Here is a 24,075-nt window from a genome sequence, read left to right as displayed (position 1 = left end):
CTTTACACATAGTAAGCTCTATTATTATCATCGTCGTCATCAAATTCAATACCCGACTCTTACGTCGGTAACTTTTGTTAGCAGATCTCATTTGGCGAAATGGAGCGGTTCGTGGAAGTAAGCCAAGGTATAAAGCTTTGGACCTAAAAACAAGAATCGTGTTAGGTTCTGTCACCAAGACATAAAAATCAGAACCATTTCATTTTAGAGACTAAAGAGTCTTCAATATTAGGAAACCAGAGTTTGTGGATGTGGCTAGCATCTTGGGCATGGCCATAAAAAGTTCTAAGAGCTTGCAGCCGGGTTTTGGAGAGACTGTAAATTACAAGAGGAATGGTGACTGTGATGAGCTAATTTTGGGGTCTATTAAAATTCTACCATAAAATGTTCAGAGCACAGAAAGTGTACTTTGAACACAATTGCCTTAAAACTTTTATCCAATCCTTTAAAAACCTTTCTCTCTGAGGATTGCACTACCTCTTTGATATTTGTTGGTTGCAGAGTTTTACTAAGTTTTTCCGTTGTTCAGAGTTAAAGAGCGCGATTTGATTATCTGTTTTAACAACCCGTGATTTGGAAAATTATGTTTTTGGATTCACTTGTCTCGAGTTAGGGTGTGATGAGCTTCCTGCGTGTAAACCCTGGTTTACTTCATCCTGTTCGTCAAAGTGTGAATTTCATATTCACATCCAACAGACGATCACTCTCCCACCCTCTCCAAGAGGCCTTCCGAGACTAATTCTTTATTTCCTCTGCTCCCTCTCCCTTCTGCATTGCCCCCGGATTTGACCTGTACCCTTTATTCACCCCATGGCACTTGGGTCCATAACTCAAATTTATTTTAATGTCTTCCCCTTCTAGACTGTAAGCTCCTTGTGGGCAGGGAACGTATGTACTAACTCTGTTATGTTTTCCTCTCCCAAATGCTTAGTACAGAGCTCTGCACAGAGTAAGCACTCAATAAATATGATCGAGAACACCAACTTTATGGCTTGTATTGTCACTTTCTTGAGTAACAGTCTAGATGGAGGGAAGGAGGGAGGGAAAGAGAGAGGGAGACAGAGCGGGAGGGAGTCAGAGGGAGAGAGGGAGATAGAGATGGAGGAGAGGAGGAAAAGAGGGAGAGAGAAAAATAAGGTGGGAAAAGAGAGGGAAAGAGAGCGAGTCAAATTTTATGCCTTCCCTCCCCGTCAGAGGGTTAACTCCTTGGGGACAGGGGAAGCATCATGGTAGAGTGGGAAGAGCTTGAGGTTGTGGGGGGCGGGCCGGGAGGGGAGCTTGTGTCAGGATCTGTGTTCGAATTGCGGCTCTGCCACTTGACTTCTCTCTGCCTAGGTTTCCTCATCCAAAAATGGGGATACAAATAAGCTCCCCTTCCCCTTCAGACTCTGGGCCCCGTGTGGACAAGGGACCGTATCCAACCTCACCTCGTACCTACTCCACTGCTTAGTAAAGTATTTGGCATACAGTAAGCACTTAAGTACCGTTATTATTATTAGCTGTAGTATTGCTTCATTTGTGTTTTAATGCCTAAGCACTTAGTATAATATATTACACCCAGTGGGCCTTCAATAAATAAAATTACTACGATTGAATTTGAATTTTAGACCTGGTTGCTAACTGAAGGGACATTTTGGCTTCCAGATAGGTAATAACTGGCAAGCATTCATTTTTAATAATTAATCCATAGGCCTCTCTGCATTTCAGTTGTAAGTACCTGACTGTGGACTAAGTTATGGAAAAATGTAAAGTAGATAATAAATCATAGGATGAGCTCTGATTCCGCTGTTGGTTACATCTTTTTCAGCCTCTCAGCGAGTTCTGAGTGCCTTCAAAGGTGATTTTTTTTTCCCAAGGAAACATAGTTTACCCACATGCCAATTTTCAGATACCTGGAGGCATAATTAAGGCTGCTTTCCTTTTTCATCCTAAACCCTGAAGTTGTAAAGAAGACCACAGATGTGACTATAAACTTGAATCCATCCCCTTAATTTGGTGCAATTTGGTCGTCTTGTGGATTCATCTCCTCTTCCCTTTTTAATCAGAATGCACAAACCACTCGTAATATTTCTTCTTATTGACAGGGCCTGGTACCATTTATGAAATCATCCCGCCTTCCAGGCCCCACAATCTGCTGAGTGTCTGTAAGAGGTCTGACTAAGGCTAATATGGAAAACAACGCAGTATTTATGATCACCTCTGCTGCCTACTTTTGGAAAGTGGAGATTATTTATAACTTCAGGTCTCCATCTTCCAGAGGCAGTGATTCTGATAATACCGACTCCACTTAGGGAAATATGGGGCCTCAATTTTTTTTCTCCTCTAACAGACACGGGTGCAATACTATTCGTTACTTTTGATCCTTAATTCTTAACATTTCTGTTTGTCCTTTTTCAAGGACAAACCTAGGTCAGGAGCAAGGAGAATGTAGGTGGTGGGCAATATGTGTCCTTTTATATTTATAAAATGTTGCATTAAAGTGCCCAGAACTATATCGTGTAGTCTTACATAAGCCTAAATGGATATTCTTTCCATTGCTCTATCATGTCTAGTTTGATCAGCTGTTTTTAATGTTTGATTTTTGTGGTTTTTCCAATAATGCTTTTCACAGACTTGTGAGTTTGGATTTTCTGGATCAGGGCAAGTTACTTATTTGGCAAGTTTTGTAAGTTCCTTGGTTTGGAAGTTTCTGGAAAAGCATTTGGTGGGTTAACAAATTGGAAAAAAATTGGAAAAACCTTTTTGGGAAGGCTTTGGCAATTTCAGAGGCTGGTAGGTAGTACAAAAATCTTTAAGATGTGGGCTTCTCCTACCTTTCTTTGAAGCACTCCAAGTACTTTACAGATAATTTGTACGTCTTTAAAAGGAGGCCAACAAGTACAGTAATAGATGTCCATTTTACAGATGGAAAAATCAAGTCCCTTAGAACTCAAGGGATTCACCCATAGTAAAGTTGTTGGGTTTTTTCACTGCATGATTTCAACAGCCTGGATTTACAGTTGCTGGATTTCTGACTGTATTTCTTTAAAAATGTCAGCATCCAGACTAACAGGTAGTGATTCAGATTCATTGCCAGCGGGTTTTTCGTTTCTTTGTTTTTGCTTTTTGAGTTTTCTGAGTAAAAGCCCTTAGAAAGTATTGGTAGAAAGCGAGGGGAAGAGTAACTTTAGAGTAGAGTTGCTCACTTATAAATATGTGTCCCTCTTTTCTCAATCCCCAGCCCTTCACTTATTTTCGGCATGTAGTCTATGTAGCTGAATGTGCTCTCCCAAGCGCTGAGTACAATGCTCTGCACAGAGTAAATACTTAGTACCATTGATTGGTTGAAGTAGCTTTTGAAGCCAACCACCTCATAATAAAGAAAATAAATCTCTAGTCCAGGTCCCAGGAAAATTTTGCCGGACTGTCTTTCACACTTGATTTTATTTATTAGTCCTAAGGTGGTCTCTTAGTTGTTGTTTTTTTTTAAATCCATAACTATTTGTTTACAGTGTTGGGAACCCTTGCCCATTTATATGGCACCCCACATTTGATAAATGGGCACCGTCAAATTTATAGCAAATGGACTTTATCTTGGGAATTGCATTGTGTTTTAGGATTAACCGCTACACCTTTTCCAGCTCTCCAATTGATGTAAATATAATTAAATGGAGACATTAAAATAATGAATTCAGAGCTGGTTATCCTCTCTTACTGTAACTTCCGTGCCCCTTGCACATTGTTACATGTTAATTGTATAACTTCCTGTATTGTAAATGAAATATTAGAGAGCAAGATCCAGTGACGTGACATTCCAATTTTGACTTTCTGCTCTGAGTTTAGGGTTTCTTTGGTTTTCAATTCACATATCAGTGAATTATCAATGTTCTGATAATTTCCTAGGTCGCTTTGTGGGTCAGGACCAGGCTTTCAGGTACCTGTACCCTATTTGTACATAGACTATTTGTACACTGCCAGTGTTCTCGTTTCCACTACTCGTTTGACAGAATGCTATAGCAAATTTCAGAGTGCCTGCCTGTCTGGGTACAGTATGGTTGTAGTTTTGGGAAAAAACCAGCTCTACACTTGCATTTGGGGTCCAAATTGGGGTTCAGCATTGAATTAGAGAGTGAGATTTCCTTAATACGGAGTCTCAGAACAGTTTTGACAGTTTTGACAGTTTTGACAGTTTTTACCCATTCTGAATAGAAAAGCCATCTTTATAAACTAAAGATTCATACTTTAATTGTAAATGTTATTTTACCGTCATTGTTCAGTACCACATCTGTTGTACTCTCCCAGTCAGTGGTATTTAATGAGCACTTACTGTGTGCAGATCACTGAACTAAGTGCTTGGGAGAGTTCAGTACAACAGAAGTTGGTAGACTCATTCCTGCCCCACAGTGATCTTACAGTCTAGAGGGAGAGAAGGCCATTAAATAGAAATAAATTACAGATATGTACACAAATGCTGTGGGCGTGATGAATACCAAGTACTTAAGGGGTACAGATGCAGTTGCAGAGGTGATGCAGAAGGGAGAGGGGGTGGGGAAGTGAGGCCTTTACTGGGGAAGGCCTCTTGGAGATATGACTTGAAAAACCTTGGAAGGTGGTGGCCTGCCCATGTATGAAGGGGAAGGGAGTTCCAGAGCGGAGAAAAGATATACAAAAGGGGTCAACAGTGAGAGACGAGATGGAGGGACAGTGAGCAACCTGGTAGTAAAGGAACGAAGGGTGCGGGCTGGATTGTATTAGGAAACCAGCCAGGTAAGGTCGGAAGGGGCAAGCTGAGTGAGCGCTTTAAAGCCTTTGGTGAGAAGTTTCTCTTGACAGAGCTGGATGGGCAACCACTGGAGATTCTTGAGGAATGGGGAGATGTGAACTAAACTTTTTTTTTTTAATATAAGAGAAACGATCCGGGCAGCAGAGTATGGACTGGAGAGGGAGGTCAAGGAGGAGGGGAGGTATAGTGGCCAAAGAGGGATGATGAATTATTCTTGGATTGGTGCTTAGGGCAGTGTTCTCCCCTCCCCCAGCCCTCCAGCACAGAGGTACAGGTCCATCTGTAATTTATTTTAATGTTCGTCTTCCCCTCTGATCTGTTTCTTGGGGGTTAAGGTTCATCTATACCTCCTCTTTTGTGTTGTGTTCTCCCAAGTGCTTAGTATAGTGTCCCACACCCCGTGCTCTGCACATTGTAAGCACCTAGTAAATACCTTTGATTGATTTATTATGATTAGTGGTGGTCCTACTTTTCTGGTAAAAGGAGACTTGCCCATCCACAGTGGGGATTTCCCAGCCGTTGTAGGGCTTATTCCTCAATATCATCCATCGGTTGTATTGGAGTGCTTACTGTGTGCAGAGCCCTAGACTGAGCAAGTACAACATAAGAGCTGATAGATACATTTCCTGCCCACAACAAACTTAGTCTAGGCGGGGAGTCAGACATTAATATAAATGAATACATCGTCCCAAGTCCTGGTGGATGAAAGCTGGAATTTCCTCAAGCCTTCCGTGGGGGTGCTGGGTTTTCCCAAAGTTTCAGCGAGGGGCACGTTGACAGTTTCACCGCCTCTCTGGAATGCCTAAGCCTTCAGAAGACCTCACTTGGAATTCGTAGTTATTGTCAGATGGGATTTCTGCCCCAAATCAGAAGTGGGCCTCAATTCCTCCTCCTTTTAAATTCTGGAATCGGCAATATTTATATTACTTTGCCAGGTTGAGGGGAGTCCAGAGAAAGTGGTCAGGTTAGTAGGTCAAACTCACCGAAGTGAGGTAGTGCCCGTCGCACCCTCTTCTGATTGTGCCACTACCTGAGAGGAGGGTAGTAAATGGCGGGCAGGGGGAGGAGCGGCCAGGAGCCCTGGAGGTTGATGAGGAGGTCAGCTCTTGTCCTTCGGATCCGAAACCAGGGACAGTTGGACCGATACCGTTTGGCAGTCGATTCTTTTCCTGGGGTCCATGCATTTTGACAGCTGAGCCAGGGTGCTCACTCTGTCTCCTCAACGTGAGGAGATTTTTGGTCTTCTCTGCCTCCAGGGTTTTAAATCACACCCACGATTCCGGCGCTCGGGAACCGGAATCCATGGTAGAGGGATGGAAAGAGGAAATATAGCTGACCGATCTCAAGGCGCTCAGACCCGGAAGTCTGCCAAGGCCACTCTAGGCCATGGGGAAGTCTTGGGAAGACCCAGGCAATTCCTAACCCATTCCCTGGAATTCCAGGGGGGACACTAGCCAGCTGATAGGCTCCTCAGTCAGCCACTTACCTCTCTGATGCAGTCCAAATGGAACTGGGGGAGCAGCGGAGGCCACCCCTAAACAGCAGTGTAAATTGCACTGAATACAGGAATATCAGCAATGCCCTTCCTGAGTGGGAACGGCGATCTGGATGCCCACCCGCAGTGTTCTGTCTTTGACAGTGGCAATGGCACGTTTGGTTGAAGTTTGGTCGCTCTCCTTGCAGGCTCGCCAACTGCTGAGAGTAACTTGTTCAAACAGGATGAATAATTGGCTTTCAAGCTTGTACTGACAGAGCAGAATTGCAGAGAGCAAGCATTCCCTAGTAGGAGAGGGGGGCCGGGGCCACTCACACGGGAGCAGCTGGTCGGGCTCAAAACAACCCTGCTTGTCAAAATCATTTGCGGCAGCTGGCGACGGACACCCAGGACCCTCCACTTTTTAAGGAAGAAGCGATGGCAAGGTGATAGCCATGATGCCTCCAGGATTCCTCCTCCTGCTCCCCCGTTTTGCCAGCCCCCCGTATTTATTGACATCCAGACGTTTTTACGGGCTCAATTTTAGCTCACTTTTACCGACGGGCGACGAACTCAAGGACCAGTGGCAAACGTTTCTGGTTTGACTGGAAACAGGCTGGGCAGAATGGCCTGGTGTGTGTGTGTGTGTGTGTGTGCCCCTCTCTTGCCTGTGTGCAGGCGAATTGCTAAGCTCTGTGCTAGATTCCTGCTTGCTACTTTATTAGCAGAAGAAGAGGTGTCAGCTCATAGCAGCTGACTATTTGGAGTGACAAGGATACCCTGAGGAAAGGAACAAGATGCCTGAGGGATGAAGAAGTCACTCCCTGGAAAAACAGAATTCTTTGAAACAGGGAGCGGAGACATGAGGCATCTGTAGAGTGCGGTGTCAGTTGGGTAAAACCTGCTTAAGTAAAGCATAGCTTAACAGCTACCTAAGGCTTTCGTAACCGAAAATGGCTCGCTGATTATTTCGGTCCATAATGAACTACACTTTTAGTAAATATTGTGACAACCCAATGTATTTCCATCTGGATCAATGTCAGAATGAGTAAAGTGAAACTGTTTAAAGGATCATCAACCATCCAGATGTTCCGGGGTGTTTTTTGGTTTTGTTTTTTGGTTTGTCATTGTGGCTTGGGAAACAGAATCTGGCTCAGGTTGGCAGTAGTGAAGTTGCCATCTAGTGGCTAGCTGATGGACCAGCTAAAATAAATAGGTCCTCCTCTTTTTAATGAAATAAAATCCACTGTTCCTCTTCTCAGAGTTGGTTGCGTTGAACAATTTCCCTTGCAGTGCTGATCTGTTTTAGTGTGATTAAGACTCTGACTGTAAGTGCGCTGGATTCCTAGGCCCAAATAATAGGTGAGCCCATCGTCGGGCAGGGATCGTCGCCATCTGTTGCCGAATTGTACATTCCAAGCGCTCAGTACAGTGCTGTGCACATAGTAAGCGCTCAATAAATACTATTGAGTGAATGATTCAGGAGCTTCTACGTAGTGGAGGTGACAGATCAGCAAAGTAACCCGGTTTTAGTAGCTGGCTTGTCTATCCCACTAGAACGCTTCATCCGTATGCTCACCGGTCTCCCTTATATACCCTTTATTTCTGCTGCTCATTCCTCTTCCCTTCAGCTGACTCTGGTGACTAGGTGGCAGAAAAGGCGGGTCCTGAAATTTTATTTTGTTCCCTATTGTCACCTTTTTTCCCCCACACTTGAAGCTCTGTGGGGAAGAGGCTCTTACTTTGAAGCGCGGAGGGCTGACTCCAGGAGACACAGCAGCAAGCAGCTGTAGCCCCTGGGTAACTAACAGCAAGTCAGGTAAGACTTCCTGAGCCCCTTCGGAGGCACTTAGCAAGATGAGGATGAGAACCTGGGTGGCCAATTGGTTGCAGCTGGATTCGTGAGCACTAAGTAACCAAAACTGGCCTTGAATGCTGCAGAGCCAGCCATAACAGGATGGGCTCAGCTATACCCTAAGATCAAACACGACGTCAGGTGGCTTTAGTTTTACTGTTGCGACTCAAGTCCGCAGCTCTCTCTCTCGGCACAGTTGTTAGATGTCGTTTAGCCGCGGAGCCCCGGCTAGATTGCATAAAATCATCCCCTCTGCCTGTAAAGAATGATATCCCGATGGGATAATTTCTGTGATTCCTAGGGGTTTCCGGCCTGCTGTAGCCCAGTGAAACCACCGGCTAGCTTTAGTGTGGCCCCAAACGAATGATCTCAGGTATTTCCTTGACTTTCAAAAGGCGCAGCTGCAAAAGTGGAGGGTACAGTGACAGATTACTCTGAGGAGTGGCAGCTGTTAGCTTCAAGCTTATATGGAAACCCAGTTGGAGCAAGTTTGACAGATAAAAATCATCCCGAAATGTCCAGGAGGGTGAGGGACATCTGGAAACACCTCCTATCTCCCTTCTGGTGATTATTCCCTCCTTGTCTCCAGGTCCTGTCAGTTGTTCTGCAAGTTAAGTGCTCTGCTGTTTGCAGGTGTTTTGTGATTAAGCCCGTGATAAAAACTTGCCTGGATGGGTCACAGGAACTTCAGCATAACCTCTGAGTTGACTGGGTATCTTTCGAGAAATTTCGATGGGAAAAAGCATGGTGGGGATTTAGTGTCTTGTCATAGCAGGCAGATAGAATGGTACTGCAAATTTTTAGAAATTAGGTTTGGGTTTTTGAAAACGGGGATTGAGCATTTTTATTGCATATCTGTTTGCTTCTTGCGGTTTTAGGCAATTTTAGGGAAAATTTGTCCTGAAGGATATTTTTGGCCTTGGTGACTTCAAATGTTTTTGAGCCATCCAGGTATATCCTCACTGTGATATCTTCAGAAACTGCTCGACAGAGAAAAAGGATGTCCAAAACAGAACTCCTCATCTTCCCACTCAAGCCCTGCCATGGCTGTAGTCAGCCCCACCGTCTTCTCGGTCTCACAAGTTTGTCATCTTGGGATTATCTTCAATTTCTCTTTCTCGTTCCATATTCAATCCGACACCAAATCCTTTCATTACTACCTTCACAACATCGTTAAAATCTGCCTATTCCTCTCCATCCAGACCGTTACTTCTCCGTCCTCCCTTCTGTTTCACATCACCGATTTTTTCTACTACAACGTAACACATTCACTTCCCTCCTCTAAAGTCAACCTATTCACTGAATTGAACTTCTACCTCCTCTTTCTTGCTGCTGGCCTCCTGCCCACATCTTGCCTCTGGCTAGGAGTTCTCTCCCCACCCTCAAAGCCTTATTACAGTCACATCTCCAAGACATCTGCCCTGACTAAGCCCTAATGTGCCTCACTCCCGTCTCCCTTCTGGGTCACCTGTGCACTTGAATTTGTATCCTTTAAGCGCTTGATAGTCACCCCATCCTCAGCCCCACGGTGCATAGTGTACATATCCTTAATTCATTTTCACATTTGTTTCCCCCATGGACTGTAAGCTCCTTGTGGGCAGGGAACATGTCTCTCAACTCTGTTGTATTGTACTCTGCTGAACACCTAGTACAGTGCTATGCCCCCCAGTAAGGGCTCAGCAAATACGATTGAAGTGCAATATTGACTTGCCTATTTACCTATCCAGAAAAACCGAATAATGGATCTGATCTGAGCTTGAACAAAAAAGACTTACTGTTCAATTTTTTTTTTAAAGGTTTCTTTCTCCTAAGCAAGATCAATTTTGTTTCACTTTTGGTCATTTTTCCTAATATCTTTCTGATTCTTCCCTATCAAAGACCATGCATCTTTTCCCCTGCTTACTTATTTCTGGTTCCAGTGAGACTTCACCCCAAGATTGTAAGACTTCCTTAACTCTAAGCTTCTTGTGAGCTTTTGTCCCTCAACTCAAGAGCTTACAGCACTGCTTTCCTCAGTAAATACCATTGATTTTTTTGTTTTTAAATGGTATTTAAGTGCTATGTGCCAGGCTTTGTACTCAGTGCTGGGGTAGATACAAACTAATCAGGTTAGACAGCCATGTCCCACATGGGGCTCACAGTCTAAATACGAGGGAGAATATTTTACAGATGAGGTAATGGAGGCACAGAGAAGTTAAACGACTTGCCCAAAGTCACAGAGCAAAGTGAAGGCACTGTCTTTCCAATCCAAGGCTCTTCTGACTCCTAGGCCATGCCGCTTCTTTCGGTTGATATCTAATTGCACGCTGCCGCCTAGTTGCATGCTGCCGTTTGTTCTAATTCCAACGATGTGCTCAAGTCTGATACAGGGTGGTCTGTATTTTACTTAACCTGCATACGGTCTCTCCCTGTAAGCCTGTAGGCACCCTTTGGGCAGGGAATGTCTCTACCAACTCTGGTATATTGTCCTCTCACAAGTGCTTAGTACAGTCCTCTGCCTGTGGTAAGCACTCAATAAATGCCATTAATTGATAATAAGAAAGGTTTGATTCAGATATTTCAAGATGATTGAATTTAAGATTTGTCGGGAATGGGCCAGGTAAGCGAGATGGCGTTGCAAAACAAAGCAGCGAAGCCCAGTGGAAGGAGAACTGGCCTGGGCGTCAGAGGACCTGGGTTCTAATTCTGGGTTGGCCTCTTGTCTGCTGTGTGACCTTGAGCAAGTCACTGAACTTCTCTGTAACTCAGTTTCCTCATCTGTAAACTGGGAATTCAATCCTGTTTCCTCCTGCTTCTACTCTTGAGTCCTTTGTGGACAGGGACTGTGTCTGTCCTGATTATCTTGTATCCACCCCAGCGCTCAGTACAGTGCATGAAGCAGCATGGCTCAGGGGAAAGAGCCCGGGCTTGGGAGTCAGAGGTCGTGGGTTCTAATCACAGCTCTGCCACTTGCCAGCCGTGTGACTTTGGGCAAGTCACTTCACTTCTCTGTGCCTCAGTTCCCTCATCTGTTAAATGGGAATTAAAGCTGTGAGGCCCATGTGGGACAACCTGATCACCTTGTATCCCCCCAGCGCTCAGAACAGTGCTTTGCACATAGTAAGCGCTTAACAAATACCACCATTATTACTAATGTCTTCCTTCATCCCTCCGTCGAATCGCCTCTCCCCATAGAAGACCAAGAATCTAGATTTTTAGGGTCCATACTGTCTTCTCCCATTTATTTTCAATTTATTTTTAGAGTGCCTACTACCTTCACCCATTTATTTATTTTTGTCTGCCATGCTTCTGAACCGAGAAGGATTGGATGGTTAACTGTAGTACAGTTCAGTCATCCCTTTAAATAATATAAATCCACGGTCTAATGATCGGAAAACAAGCCTGCCGTGAGGCGCTTCAAGATAAGGTCTCTCCTTTTTTAAAAGAAATCTATTCTTAAGCACACTGAAGCAGTCAGCGTGAGTTCAAATTGGAATATACCAGTTTGAGCAAGTCTAGCTGGTGTAGTTCCGTGCCTCGTATTTTCCCTAGGTAAAGAAGTTGAGGATTAGTATTTTCACTTGGTAGCTGACAAGTGAATATGTAAATCTTACTTTGACGGTTTTATTCATAGGCTCATAAAAAACATTTTACTGGCAGCTAAGCAAGTTTGGCAGCCCTGAGAAATTTACCTAAGTCTTAAGCCTGATCAGTGCAGATGTACTAGACCGTAGTATTGTGGAATGGGCTTCGTCTGACACTTTCCTTTTCACCAACAATCTAAAGTCAATTTGGCTAAATCACCCTTGATAAAACCGTCATTGTATAATGCTGAAACAGATGAAAGATTAGACTGTAAGCCCATCAAGGGCAGGGACCCTCTCTATCTGTTACCGATTTGTACATTCCAAGCGCTTAGTACAGTGCTTTGCACATAGTAAGCACTCAATAAGTACTATTGAATGAATGAAAGAGATTGGTCGTTCCACCATCAACTAGGATTTTTGAATTGAGAAGTCTGGTATTCATTTTCAAGAAGTGGGGCAGTTTAGAAAACTAATTGAAGACCCTGATTAGATCCTGACCCTGAGGAGTTTAAAGGTGTGCAGAAGTGGTTAGAAGGAGTTAGTTTGCCCCAAGGTATTTGATGAAGAGATCAGCCGAGGCTGATTCTTCACTAAAATTGAAGTGTCATGACCACAGTCAACAGAACAAGCTTCTGTTCTTTCATTCAGTAGTATTTATTGAGCACTTACTATGTGCAGGGCTCTGTACTAATCGCTTGGAATGTACAGTTCGGCGACAGATAGACCCTGCCCAATAACGGGCTCACAGTCTAAACGGGGGGAGACAGACGGCAAAGCAGAACAAAACAAGACATCATCAAGATAAATAGAATCATGGAGATATACACCTTCTAGTTTCACCACCTCCTGCTGTGACTCCATTCAAAGTTATCTTCTTCTTTGATATTTGATATTCTTTGATTCTATAATATCACTTTAACAAAGATCCAAGAGTGAATTAGTGGCTTCAGACCACCTCCCTGCTCACCTTCAGATCACATCTCCTTCCAGAGGCCTTCCCTGACTCAGCCTTCATTTCCCTTGCTCTTTCTCCTTTCTGCGTCGCCTATGCACTTAAATCTGAATTCTTGAAGCACTTGCCATTCACTCAGTCTTCAACCCCAGAGAATATATGAATAGATCCATAATTTATTTTAATATCCGTCTCCCCTACTACTAGGTTGTGGCAACGTAGTTGGTAGACTACATTCCCCGCCTGTCAACTTTGTTGTATTGTACTCTCCCAAGCGCTTAGTACAGTGGTCTGCATACACACTAAGTAAGCAATCAATAAATACCATTGATTGACTATGATAGTATATGGCATTTGTAACAATTTCATATTTTTTCCAGAGGATCTGGAATAACTCCCAATCTGTAACAGGCAAAGTTTAAGGGAAATGTAACCCACCATAGTCATTTACAGTACATCTCCATTTTCGAAGAACATAACCCTGCTGTATTTTGGGGAATATTTGTGCTTGGCAGACATATCACAGTACACTGGACGTGAAGGAAACCAGAGTCGTTCTGCACCCTGCGCTGGAAGTTGTTACTAAGGTTTCATTGATTCTAAGAGACTCTATCGGTTGGCAGCCCAAGATCACCAACAGCGAAGTACTAGAAACCAGACAGTGTCAAGGTGATATTTATTCTAACGGTTAAACAGCCGCTGTTTAACTGAAGTAGAGGGATCAAAGGAATGAGTTGCCCAACCAGTCAAGCACAACCTAAACCCTTAACCAGTAAGATTTAACCGTGACTTGCTGAGAATCAATAAGCAGCACAATGACTTTAGTCAGTCAACCAATCAGTGGTATCGGGTGCTTACTGTGTGCAGAGCACTGTACTAAGCACTTGGGAAAGCCCAATACAAAAGAGTTGGTAGATATGCATGTCTAGTCCTTCCTGATTGGAGTTTCAAGGAGGTCTGAACTTACCATAGCTTTGGCGTTAATCGTTGGATCACATACACTGGTCACGAGTGGCTTTGCCGTTCTCGAGCGAAAGTTTCAGGTTCACCATGAGTCTAGAAGGCAGTGTTGACCTAAGCGTTACGTACTCCAGGTGTAAGGTATGGTCACAAGTGGTAAGTGTTTACCCGGGTCTGTACGGAAGGGTCTCTTGGTTACGCATCCGGCTCTTTCAACCCACTCGGACCCAGGGCGAGGGTTTCACTATCAGCAGCATCTACTTTGTGCATGAAGGACAGCTATTTATACTTTTCTATTAGGATCTGATGTTCGGTAAACATTCATTTTAAGTGATTGAGTTTCCAAAATAGAAAAAACACATGTTGGTGGCCGCACTGAATGTCATAATGGGAAATAATCCAAGCTTCTGTGATTCTAGAGTACTGGTTCGAATGCAGATGTACGGATTTTAACGATAGATTTATTTCGAGTGATTGGCAGGGTGTTGTAAACCAAAAGGCATTTATTTAAACTTCTAATCTCTGAAATAATAGTTTGGAATCACATTGAAGACCTAACTGATCTGGCTCCAACTCTATAGGTTGGCAAATAATTAAATTATGAAATGAATTGTGTCGAAAAATTTGGCCTTGTGTTGAGTAAGCAACAATCACGGTAAACTTTGTGCTATATACATCTGTCTCCAAAAGGTATGGAGATAGCACGCGGGCCTATCTGGAGCCAGTTTTTCATAGTTTTACATAAAAGTGAATTATTTGAACATGGCAGATTACTCCGACACAGGTTAAGGGAAGGAGAAGAGAGCACTGATTTTACCAAATCTGAGCAGGTGTGATATTGTCAGAAATCTTTGGGGAAAGGTACTTATAAATACTTATTTTTCAAGTATTAAGTCGTACAAAATGTACCTAAATGTGTTTCATAACATTTTGAGAGGGAAGTGTGAAGAGTGGGTGAAAATGAATTTGATACAAGTTGGGCTAACCCCATGTTTTTTGTGTTCATTCATTCAATAGTATTTATTGAGCACTTACTATGTGCAGAGCACTGTACTAAGCGCTTGGAATGTACAAATCGGTAACAGATAGAGACAGTCCCTGCCCTTTGATGGGCTTACAGTCTAATCGGGGGAGACAGACAAGAACAATAGCAATAAATAGTATCAAGTGTTTAGGGTGAGGGGTTACCTTTTTTCACAGTAACTCTAGTATTTGTCAAGCACCGTACTAAACTGTAGGGTAGATTCAAGTTGGTCAGGTCAGATACAGTCCCTGCCTCACATGGGGCTCACAGTCTAAACAGGGTGAACAGGTATTTAATCCCCATTGTGTAGATGAGAAAACTGAGACACAGAGACGTTAAACTATTTTCCCCAGGTCACACAGCAGGCAAGTGGCAGAACCAGGATTAGAACCCAGGTCCTCTGATTCGCAGGCCTGTGATCATTCCACTAAGCCACAGTGTTGATTACACACTTAGATTTTCTTTTACATTGTATCTGTCAGTGCTTCCAATAGTGAAGAAGGCCCCGACCTCAGGATGGACGCACAGAATTGAGAGCATGCAAAGTCCTAAATTGCTGTCAATTATCAATCCGTTGTATTCATTGAGCACCTACTAGGGGCAGAGCATTTGGGAGAGTTTAGTACAACAGAATCAACAGACACTCTCCCTGCCCATAACGCGCTTACAGTCTAGAGGGGGAGACAGGTATCAATATAAATAATTTATAACATCCATTAAGGACATGTACATATATGTTGTGGGGTTGAGCTGAATATCAGATGTCCAAAGTTTACGGATCCAAGTACGTAGATGACACAGAAGGGAGGATGAGCCAGGGAGAAGAGGGCTTAATTGGGGTAGGCCCCTCGGAGGAGATGTGACCGTAATGTTGCTTCGAAGTGGGGAGAGAGGTGGTCTGGCATATATGGACGGGGGAGGAAGTTCCAGGCTAGGGAGAGGACGTGGGAAAGGGGTCAGCGGGGAGATAGATGAGATCAGGGCGCAGTTTCAGGCTGGGCTGTAGAAGGAGACTGGCGAGGTAGGATGGGGTGAGGCGATTGAGTGCTTTTAAAGGTGACGGTAAGGAATCTCTGTTTGACGCGGAGGTGGACGGGCAGCCCTTGGAGAAACTCGAGTAAAGAGACATGGACTGAGTGGTTTTGTTGAAAATTGATCCGTGCACCAGAGTGAAGTTGGGACTGGAGTGGGGAGAGTCAGGAGGTCAGTGAGTAGGCAGATGCAGTAGTCAAGGCAGGATAGGATAAGCACTTGGATCAGCCTGGTAGCAGTCAGGAGGGAGAGGAAATGGTGGATTTTAGCAGTGTTTAGCAGCTAGAATGGTGACAGATTGAATATGTGGGTGGAACGATCCTTCTCCCCGAGACTGTGAGGCCTGGACCTTTTTCCGGTCTTTCTATAGAAAGTCTGGTTGCGGTATGGCTTGGCCGCCTCCTCCAAGAGCAGGACTCTGTGATGCCTGTGTTCCCCTGTCTCAGGTGGATGTGCCGATATCACTGTTCCCGAGGTGGACTTTGAGCCGGAAGTAGTGATGTTGGCATCCAAAATCATCCTTATCCGCATGAAGCAATTCCTGCAAACGTTGGTGCTGAAGGCTAGATTTGCTCTGTACAACCGTGGGTCAGAAATGGGTTGGTAGTGGCAAATGGATTTCCGAAAACAATTCCGTCCTGCGCAGACTGGGGCACTGCCCTTGGGCAACCCTTTCCTGGAAAGATCTGTACACAATCAGCAACAAGGGAGTGTGGGAAGAAGAGAATTTCGGCTTCAGACGTTTTGAGACTAGATAAGAAGAGGGTTTGTTATGGCGTTAAGCGCTCACTATGTGTCCAACACTATTCTGAGATCTGGGGTATTCATTCATTCAATAGCATTTATTGAGCGCTTACTGCGTGCAGAGCACTGTACTGCTTAGGATGTACAATTTGGCAACAGATAGAGACAATCCCTGCTCGACAATGGGCTCACAGTCTAAACACGGGAGACAGCAGAACGAAACAAAAGAAGACAACATCACGATAAATAGAATCGTGGAGATATACACCTCATTAACAAAATAAATAGGGTAATAAGTAATATATACAAATGAGGACAGGGCTGAGGGGTGGGGAAGGGGGAAGAGCAGAGGGTGGGGGGGAGGGCAGGAGGAACAGAGGGAAAAGGGCTGCTCAGTCTGGGAAGGCCTCCTGGAGGAGGTGAGCTCTCAGGGCTTTGAAGAGGGGAAGAGAGTTGTTTGGCGGAGGTGAGGAGGGAGGGCGTTCCTGGACAGCGGGAAGACGTGGGCCAGGGGCCAACTGCGGGACAGGCGTGAACAGGGAACGGTGAGGAGGTGAGCGGCAGAGGAGCAGAGCATATGGGATGGGCAGTAGAGAGAAGGGAGGTGAGGTAAGAGGGGACAAGGTGATGGAGAGCTTTGAAGCCTAAAGTGAGGAGTTAGGTTGGACCCAGTCCCTGTCCCACTTGTGGCTTACAATCTAAGAGTTGCTTTGTGAAATTGGTGGTTTATAACAATAATAATAATGTTGGCATTTGTTAAGCACTTACTATGTGCAGAGCACTGTTCTAAGCGCTGGGGTAGATACAGGGTAATCAGGTTGTCCCACGTGAGGCTCACAGTTATACTATTGAATGAATGAATGAATCCCCATTTTACAGATGAGGTAACTGAGGCACAGAGAAGTGAAGTGACTTGCCCACAGTCACACAGCTGAGAAGTGGCAGAGCCCGGGAAGGATTAACTGGCATTCTCAAACCGAAGAACACTGGGTGGTGTTGACTGTGGGAGTGCTCGAGACCAAGAAAAAGTAGGACTCAAAAAACCAAAGGGTCTGCAAGGAAGGAAGTATTACTCCAGGGGAGGAAAGACTCTAGACTGTTAGTTTGTCTTCTAGACTGTAAATTGGTAATGGGCAGGGAATATGTCTGCTAACTCTGTCTTCTCTCCCAAGTGCTTAGGACAGTGCTCTGCAGGTAGGAAGCACGCAATAGATACCATCGATTGAAAGAGCCTTCTTAATTTTGAGTTCTCATTCTAGTAATGAAATCTCGTCGTCTTAGGTGCAGTGTTAGGTTTAGAATTTTGTGCTGTCACCCTATCCATCTTATATCAGTCAATGATATTGAGTTCTTACTGCGTATAGAGCATTCTAGTAAGGCCTGGAACGAGTAGAGTGCATTAGAATTGGTAGACACAATCCCTGCCCACAAGGACCTAACAGTCCATTTGTATTTATTGAACGCTTATGGTGTGCAGAGCACCATGCTCGGGAGGGTAGAGTAAAAAAAAAAGTTGGGAAGACATGTTTCCCGCCTGCCCCTGGGAGACCGTCATTAAAGTAAATTAAGGATATAGGATATAAGGATATATATATATATATATATAAGGATATAGACGTAAGTGCTTTTGGATGAAAAGGGTACAGGTCCAAGCCTAGGGGACACAGAAGGGAGAAGTAGAGGAAAGGAGGGCTTAGGGAAAGCCTCTTGAAGATGTTATTTTAATAAGGTGATGTGACTTTGTTAATAAGCCTAATAACTTTCAATTGCTGTTAGCCAGTCAAGACCTGTATGTAACCAGTGGAGTTTTTTAGGTTTCTAGCCAGAGTGGTGGCAGGTGGGTGGCATTTGAAATACCGCCAGAGGTTAGCCCGTTTTATGTGCAACGTCTAACTGACGTGCCAGAAGTCAGTATATAAGCTTAGAGATGTCTTAAGTTTGAGAGCTCCTTCATCTTACATTAATATTTTATACTAATGTCCCTCTAGCGTCTAGAAATTGATAAGATTCGATAACGTTGCTGCTTAAAGCTTACTGAAACTTTCTCAAGCCACGGGAGCCATACCCGACCTTTAGAGATTTAACTGTAAGGTGAAAGGATATCCCAGGGGGAATGAAGGTGTCTCAGCTACCGACCAGATAACAAAAAATGCAGGCGTGCTTCAGAAGAACTCAGTGGTTGATTCCCTGGACCTCCTGGTTCCAAAAAAATATTTATCCTATAGTCTAAACCCATGAAGAATCATCAAATCTTGGGCTGCCAAAGTGGCCTCAACATATTTTTTCAATCGGGAACCAAGGTATATATCTTTTGTGTTGTTTAAGTGCCTGGGGGCATGGTTTCTAGAAGAGGCAGCAGAATTCAGTATTGATTCGTTCAGCATTCGTGTTTTGATTCCATTAAAGCGAGCACCCCTCTCGTTGCGAAGAATTGTGAGATGCTTTCCAAATGCACCATATAATGGCAGTCATGTTTGTAACAGTGAATGTTCTACTTAAAGACTGCCAAACACTTGACCAAATACCTTTCCCCTTTCAGAGAGCATAAAGTCATCCTTTTATTTATGTTCCGTGCATGAAGGATTTTTGTTTAATGCAGGCAAGGCTTTAACATTAAGCATTAAAACTCCCTCATTAGTCTCTTCAGCCATAAACCGCTCCCCCTCAACAAATGTCGATAACTGTCGGGGCGCTGCTTCTTCACTACGAATCACTGTTTCTGAAATAATTGGCCTTGGTTCTGGAAATATTTGGGTAATGTGCGCGTGTAAGACTGACGTGTGCATTTACAAGCCCAGCTCATTATGGCTACCCCTGCCTGTGACCACTGTGGCTCTCCAGCTTGGGACCTGCTTCTCTTTAGTCTGGCTACTGTCAAAGGAGTATGATTGCCAGAATGGATAGTTGCAGGCCCAGGCTTCTCACCGGTGACAGGCTGGCGGGGTGACATTGAAGAGCTGCAGGTCCCAGGCAGAGAGAGTGAAAAGCAGAGGGTAGAGACAGACTGTGGCCGGGATCCAGAGAGGCTGAAATACTCTGAAATACTCAGAAATAAGAACAGAAAGTCACGGAGCGACAGAAATCCCTATACAGAATGAGATTCTGGGGTCAGGGGGTGGGGAAAGTTCATAACTTAGTGGGAGTGGGTCATCGAATAGATAAATCAATGGATAATAAGGAGAAAACTATGAGAGTGAGTGAATGAACAAAAAATAGAGGGGAAGTGGTGGGAACTATCCTTATTTTACTCATGTTAAGAACCAGAGGCCAGCAAAATTAGGTAATTATAGCTAGGGGCGAAAACCAAGTTAAAGAACGCATTGACAGCTTTCTTAAATTTTTAAACATTTCATTGTGCTCCAGTAAATGAATTTCACCACTGCTTTTAAGGAAGTTTTGTTTATCCAGGACAAGTACACAACATTTAATCACACTTGCTTATATGTTGCCTTTCAGCAAACGTTTTAGCCGAATACAAACTATTTTATTCTTTGATTTTTTTTTTTTAATGTGCAGTGTGTAATGATAGCAAACAGAAAAAAGGTAGACTTTGTTTTCTCTTACCCCTTCCACTCCTCTGGACCTTCTCTTCCAATTGGAGGAAATGCAGATACGTGCAAAATCTTAAAGCTGGTAAGCAGTTGTTAATCTGGGAGAAGAAAACGATTTATGAACCCCCGTGATCATTTGTAGAAAAACAATCAAGTTCCAGTTTGACGCCAATTTCTGGGATAGTGATAATTTTTGTTGAGCTGCTTGTCGTAAATTTGAATAGAAATAGAGATTTTTCAGAGGATTGATATTTTTTTTTAATGTAATGTAATTGTTCCTATGAATGAGGGCTAGCAGCCCGACATTACATAATGGGTGCACTGAAGCACGGTAGGTGCTGAACTCCCAAGTTGTCAGACACGATATTCAACTTTGAATGATACGAGGATTCAGCTACAGCAGAGAGTGGAAGTTTACAACTTCAGCACCAAACACTTATTAGGGGCCGAGTTTTAAGGGAAGGAAACCTGCTGGTGCTATCCAAAATTCTTGGCAGAAGAGGTAGACTGAAGAGCATTTCAGTATCAGAGAAAAGCTGAGTGACTTCAGATGTACAGAGTGTTAAATGACTTGGTGTCTCGGAGTTTGAGTTGGCCAAAAGAATTGCTTGGCCAATCGGTAGCTGCTGTTTTGGGGTTTGGGGGTCGGTTAAGATTGATATTTGGGAATTTAATCTAGAAGATGGCTGTATCAAAGAAAATACTGGAAATGCTTCATTTTTTTCTTTCAGAAAATGTGAAAGCTCCTTTTTGAAGGCTAAAGAGGGACCCTTGAACAACCAAAACCACGTGGGGTATGCCTGGGCTAGATTTATCATTTGCAGAAACATTATCGATTGACTTCCATGCTTTCTGGAGATCATTTTACCTTTCCACTGTAGGTTGGTTTAGATACTCGCCTGAATTGGTAGCAGAGATTAGATCCAAGAGGTAAGTTTCTAGCTCAGTACTTCATAATAATAATGATGGTGATATTTGTTAAGCACTTACTATGTGCCAAGCATTGGGGTAGATACAAGATAATAAAGTTGTCCCACATGGGGCTCACAGTCTTAATCCCCATTTTCCAGATGTGGGGACTGAGGCACAGAGAAGTTAAATGACTTGCCCAAGGTCACACAGCAAACAAGGAGCAGAGCAGGGATTAGAACCCATGACCTCTGACTCCCAAACCTGGCCTTTTTTTAAAAATCCATTCAGCTGTATTTCTCGAGCGCTTACCGTGTGCAGAGCATTGTGCTTAGTCTGTGCCCGACACCATACTGAGCGCCAGGTTAAGATATGATTCCCCTATGTCTACCCCAGTGCTTAGAACAGTGCTCGGCACATAGTAAGCGCTTAACAAATACCAACATTATTATATGAGATAATCAGGTTGGACACAGTCCATGTCTCATGGGGTTCATAGTTTTAATTCCCATTTTACAGCTGAAGTGAGTGAGGTGCAGAGCGATTGCAGCTTGTCCAAGGCCGCACAGCAGACAAGTGACGGAGCTGGGATTAGATTAGAGCCCCGGCTCTCTGACCCCCAGGCCTGGGCTCTTTCCCCTGGGCCACAGTGCTTCTCGAGGTTATAAAGCAGGGTACGAAATGGAAATGCTGACCAATCCTAACAGCCCGGTCTAACTATTGTCTTATTTTAAGCCACAGGGTCTGGTTGATTGTGAGAGGCCAGGTCTTTCGCTTCAACTGCAGCTGGACCATCTGCAGTAACAGGTGGAGGCATTGTCATCAGCAAAACACAGCTGCTAATAGAGAGAAAAACTAATTCCCCATTCCACCTGAATAAAACTAATTGTAGAGTGCAATCGTATCCAATTGAGTGCATCTTACCTTTAACAGGTGCCGGCTCTAGCTAGGACCCTTCATTTTATATGAACAAGAAAAGGTGGGCTTCAGCTGCCTTTGTACCAGATGGCAACTGAGAAGCCAAAACTCTCAAAATCCCATCTTATTTTCTCATTGTGTGATATTCAGTGAGTTCTGAGATACTGACTTTGCCGAGGAGTGGCTTTTAAGATGTTTGGAGAATTGGTGAGGTGCTCAGAAAACCTCAAGTAGATTGAGAATGAGTGAGGTGTGGAGAATAGAGAAGCAACATGGCCTGGCAGTCAGAAAGGCCTGGGTTCTAATCTTGGCTCCATCACTCTTCTGCTGTGACCTTGAGCAAGTCACTTCTCCGTGCCCGACAGCATATAAAAAAATACCATTTAAAAAAAAAACCTGGAGAAGAAGCACAAAGATGATCCAAGGATTAGAAAAGACAACATGGAGGGGAAGGTAAAGGAACTAGGAGACAGTATGAGGGAGGCCTGGGTGAATTAAAGATTACGTCAAGGCAATTTTTTAATGCATTGGGAAAGAAGGAATTAGTTTAAATATACATATGTGTATGTACATTTGTAAAGCAGTCCTTTATAGATGATCAGTCAATGACACAAAGAAAGACCTTGGTTTAAGACGTTTTGCATTGTGACCCGGGCTACTTGGACTGTTTCTAAATGGACACTTCTTTAAAATTGTATAACACTGCCCAACTTTATGACATGAGGAAGAAGGGCACATGGGAGCCACAGGGAAATGAAACGATCTTAAAAGTTGTTATTGGGGGCAGTCAAAGAAAGCAAGTTTAAAGGTGGGGTGGGGTCGGAGGGAGGCTAGAAGGTGGCCGTTGGGGGTTACCCAGTCGTCAAAGTGCGTAACATGTCTGTTTTAATTCTGATGAAGTAAATGTCGACTATCTTATCATCGAGTCCTCCACCAGTATCGATATATTACCGTAGAAGCCTTAATCATCCAAGTTGAATATGTGATTAAGAAATTGAGATAAAAGTAGAATATCTGGTTTGGGGAATCAAACTCCCCATTCATAATAATTTTCCTATGAGAATTGGTTCCCACTTAACATTTTCGCCTTAAGATCTAGTTTTCAGTAACCAATTGTGTCATAAATCGGAGAACTTGGACCTCTGACTGAAAAGATCAGGATGTAAATGTAAAGAATGCCTCTTGTTGCTTTTGTAACTTGCAGAACCTCGGGCTGTTTTCAATTCTACATTTTATATTAATGAAGCCTCCACTTAATAAGAGCCACCCCACTCCAAAATGCCATACATCAAGCCAGGCTGAGTGCCTTTGTCTCTCCCCACTCCACACCGTATGTAACATCTATTTAAGGTTGTACAACAGACAGGACATTTTAAATGTTTCTTTTATTTAATTTCTGCACCCGCTTTTGAGCCCATCATGCAGGAGTTAATTGGATTATCTCTTCTCCTGTCCCACCCAGTGAACTTGTAATGCAAAAGGACCGCAAGCCCATGTTTGTGTGGCCGCGTGAATTTTTTTTATTAATGGTGAAACAGCTCTTCAGAAGTCTGGACTCTGTAGCAGGAAAGTTCCAAATCAATAAACTAGTACAAGAGTGGACAGTCACAAGCCTAGTGCTGGCCATCGATCAATTCTGAGTCATTGAGGAAAGTGGTATTTAACAGACTGAGCTATTCTTGAACTCTGGGGTGTATTCGGTCAGGGTCAGTCTCAATTTTGACTACTGGCCCAGTCACTCAAAGTGCTGGCTAGCTAAATAAGCGAAAAACTTTGGCTACAAAGTCAAGGCGGGCCTCACTCTCCAGTCAAGCAGACAGTATTTGATCGGCAGGCTGCATGAAGACGATGAACCTCCCCGCTCTATTGGATATTCATTCCTTCCGTGCTGGTAAATCGAGAGCGTCTTTGGTCATCTTCTCTTGCCATTCATTTAGTATAGTGATGAAACTTCAAGAAGTCAGATGTGGCACATCCGGGTCTGCCAGCCCTAGAGAGTCTTGAAAACTCGCCAGTCATTCCCTGCACTGTCAGCTCAGTCACCCCATAGGCGCCATAATCACCAGCCTCCCAAAGAATATGCTAACCATTTTAATTGGGTGTGATCTTTACAAAATTCAAAGAGCTTTCGAAGTAGAGTCATCTAAAATAAAACATTTCTGGGGTCATTATGACATGCAGTTAACAGTTGAGAACATTTTGTTCATTCTACATAGATATCCATAATTAGTGGTGCCTTGTATTTTGATTCCAGGGCACAGTCACCGGTAGTTGGTAGCTCCAAGATGAGTGAGTCAGAGAGTTTTTGGGAGGTTCAGAAACACCTTC

The 24,075-nt window shown here is 43.8% G+C and overlaps 1 protein-coding gene across 5 annotated transcripts in view; it reads left to right on the top strand.

Annotated features, from left to right (window-relative positions):
* Positions 1–24,075, top strand: part of CBFA2T2 (CBFA2/RUNX1 partner transcriptional co-repressor 2) — a 125,058-nt gene that overhangs the window by 4,818 nt on the left and 96,165 nt on the right. For 2 of the 5 annotated variants that reach the window (XM_039912972.1, XM_029070512.1), the window contains exon 3: positions 20,652–20,850. The exons of 1 other annotated variant lie outside the window; for it this stretch is intronic. The gene's annotated coding sequence lies outside the window, so the exon portion shown is untranslated. The remainder of the gene's footprint in view (positions 1–20,651; positions 20,851–24,075) is intronic. 2 more of the 5 variants (XM_039912971.1, XM_029070513.1) reach the window with 2 other exon arrangements.

The sequence above is a fragment of the Ornithorhynchus anatinus genome, chromosome 8, assembly GCF_004115215.2.
Source record: "Ornithorhynchus anatinus isolate Pmale09 chromosome 8, mOrnAna1.pri.v4, whole genome shotgun sequence".
NCBI classification, from domain to species: Eukaryota; Metazoa; Chordata; class Mammalia; order Monotremata; family Ornithorhynchidae; genus Ornithorhynchus; species Ornithorhynchus anatinus.
The sequence above is the reverse complement of the archived record's forward strand: the minus strand, read 5'-3'. Positions and strand labels throughout refer to the sequence as shown.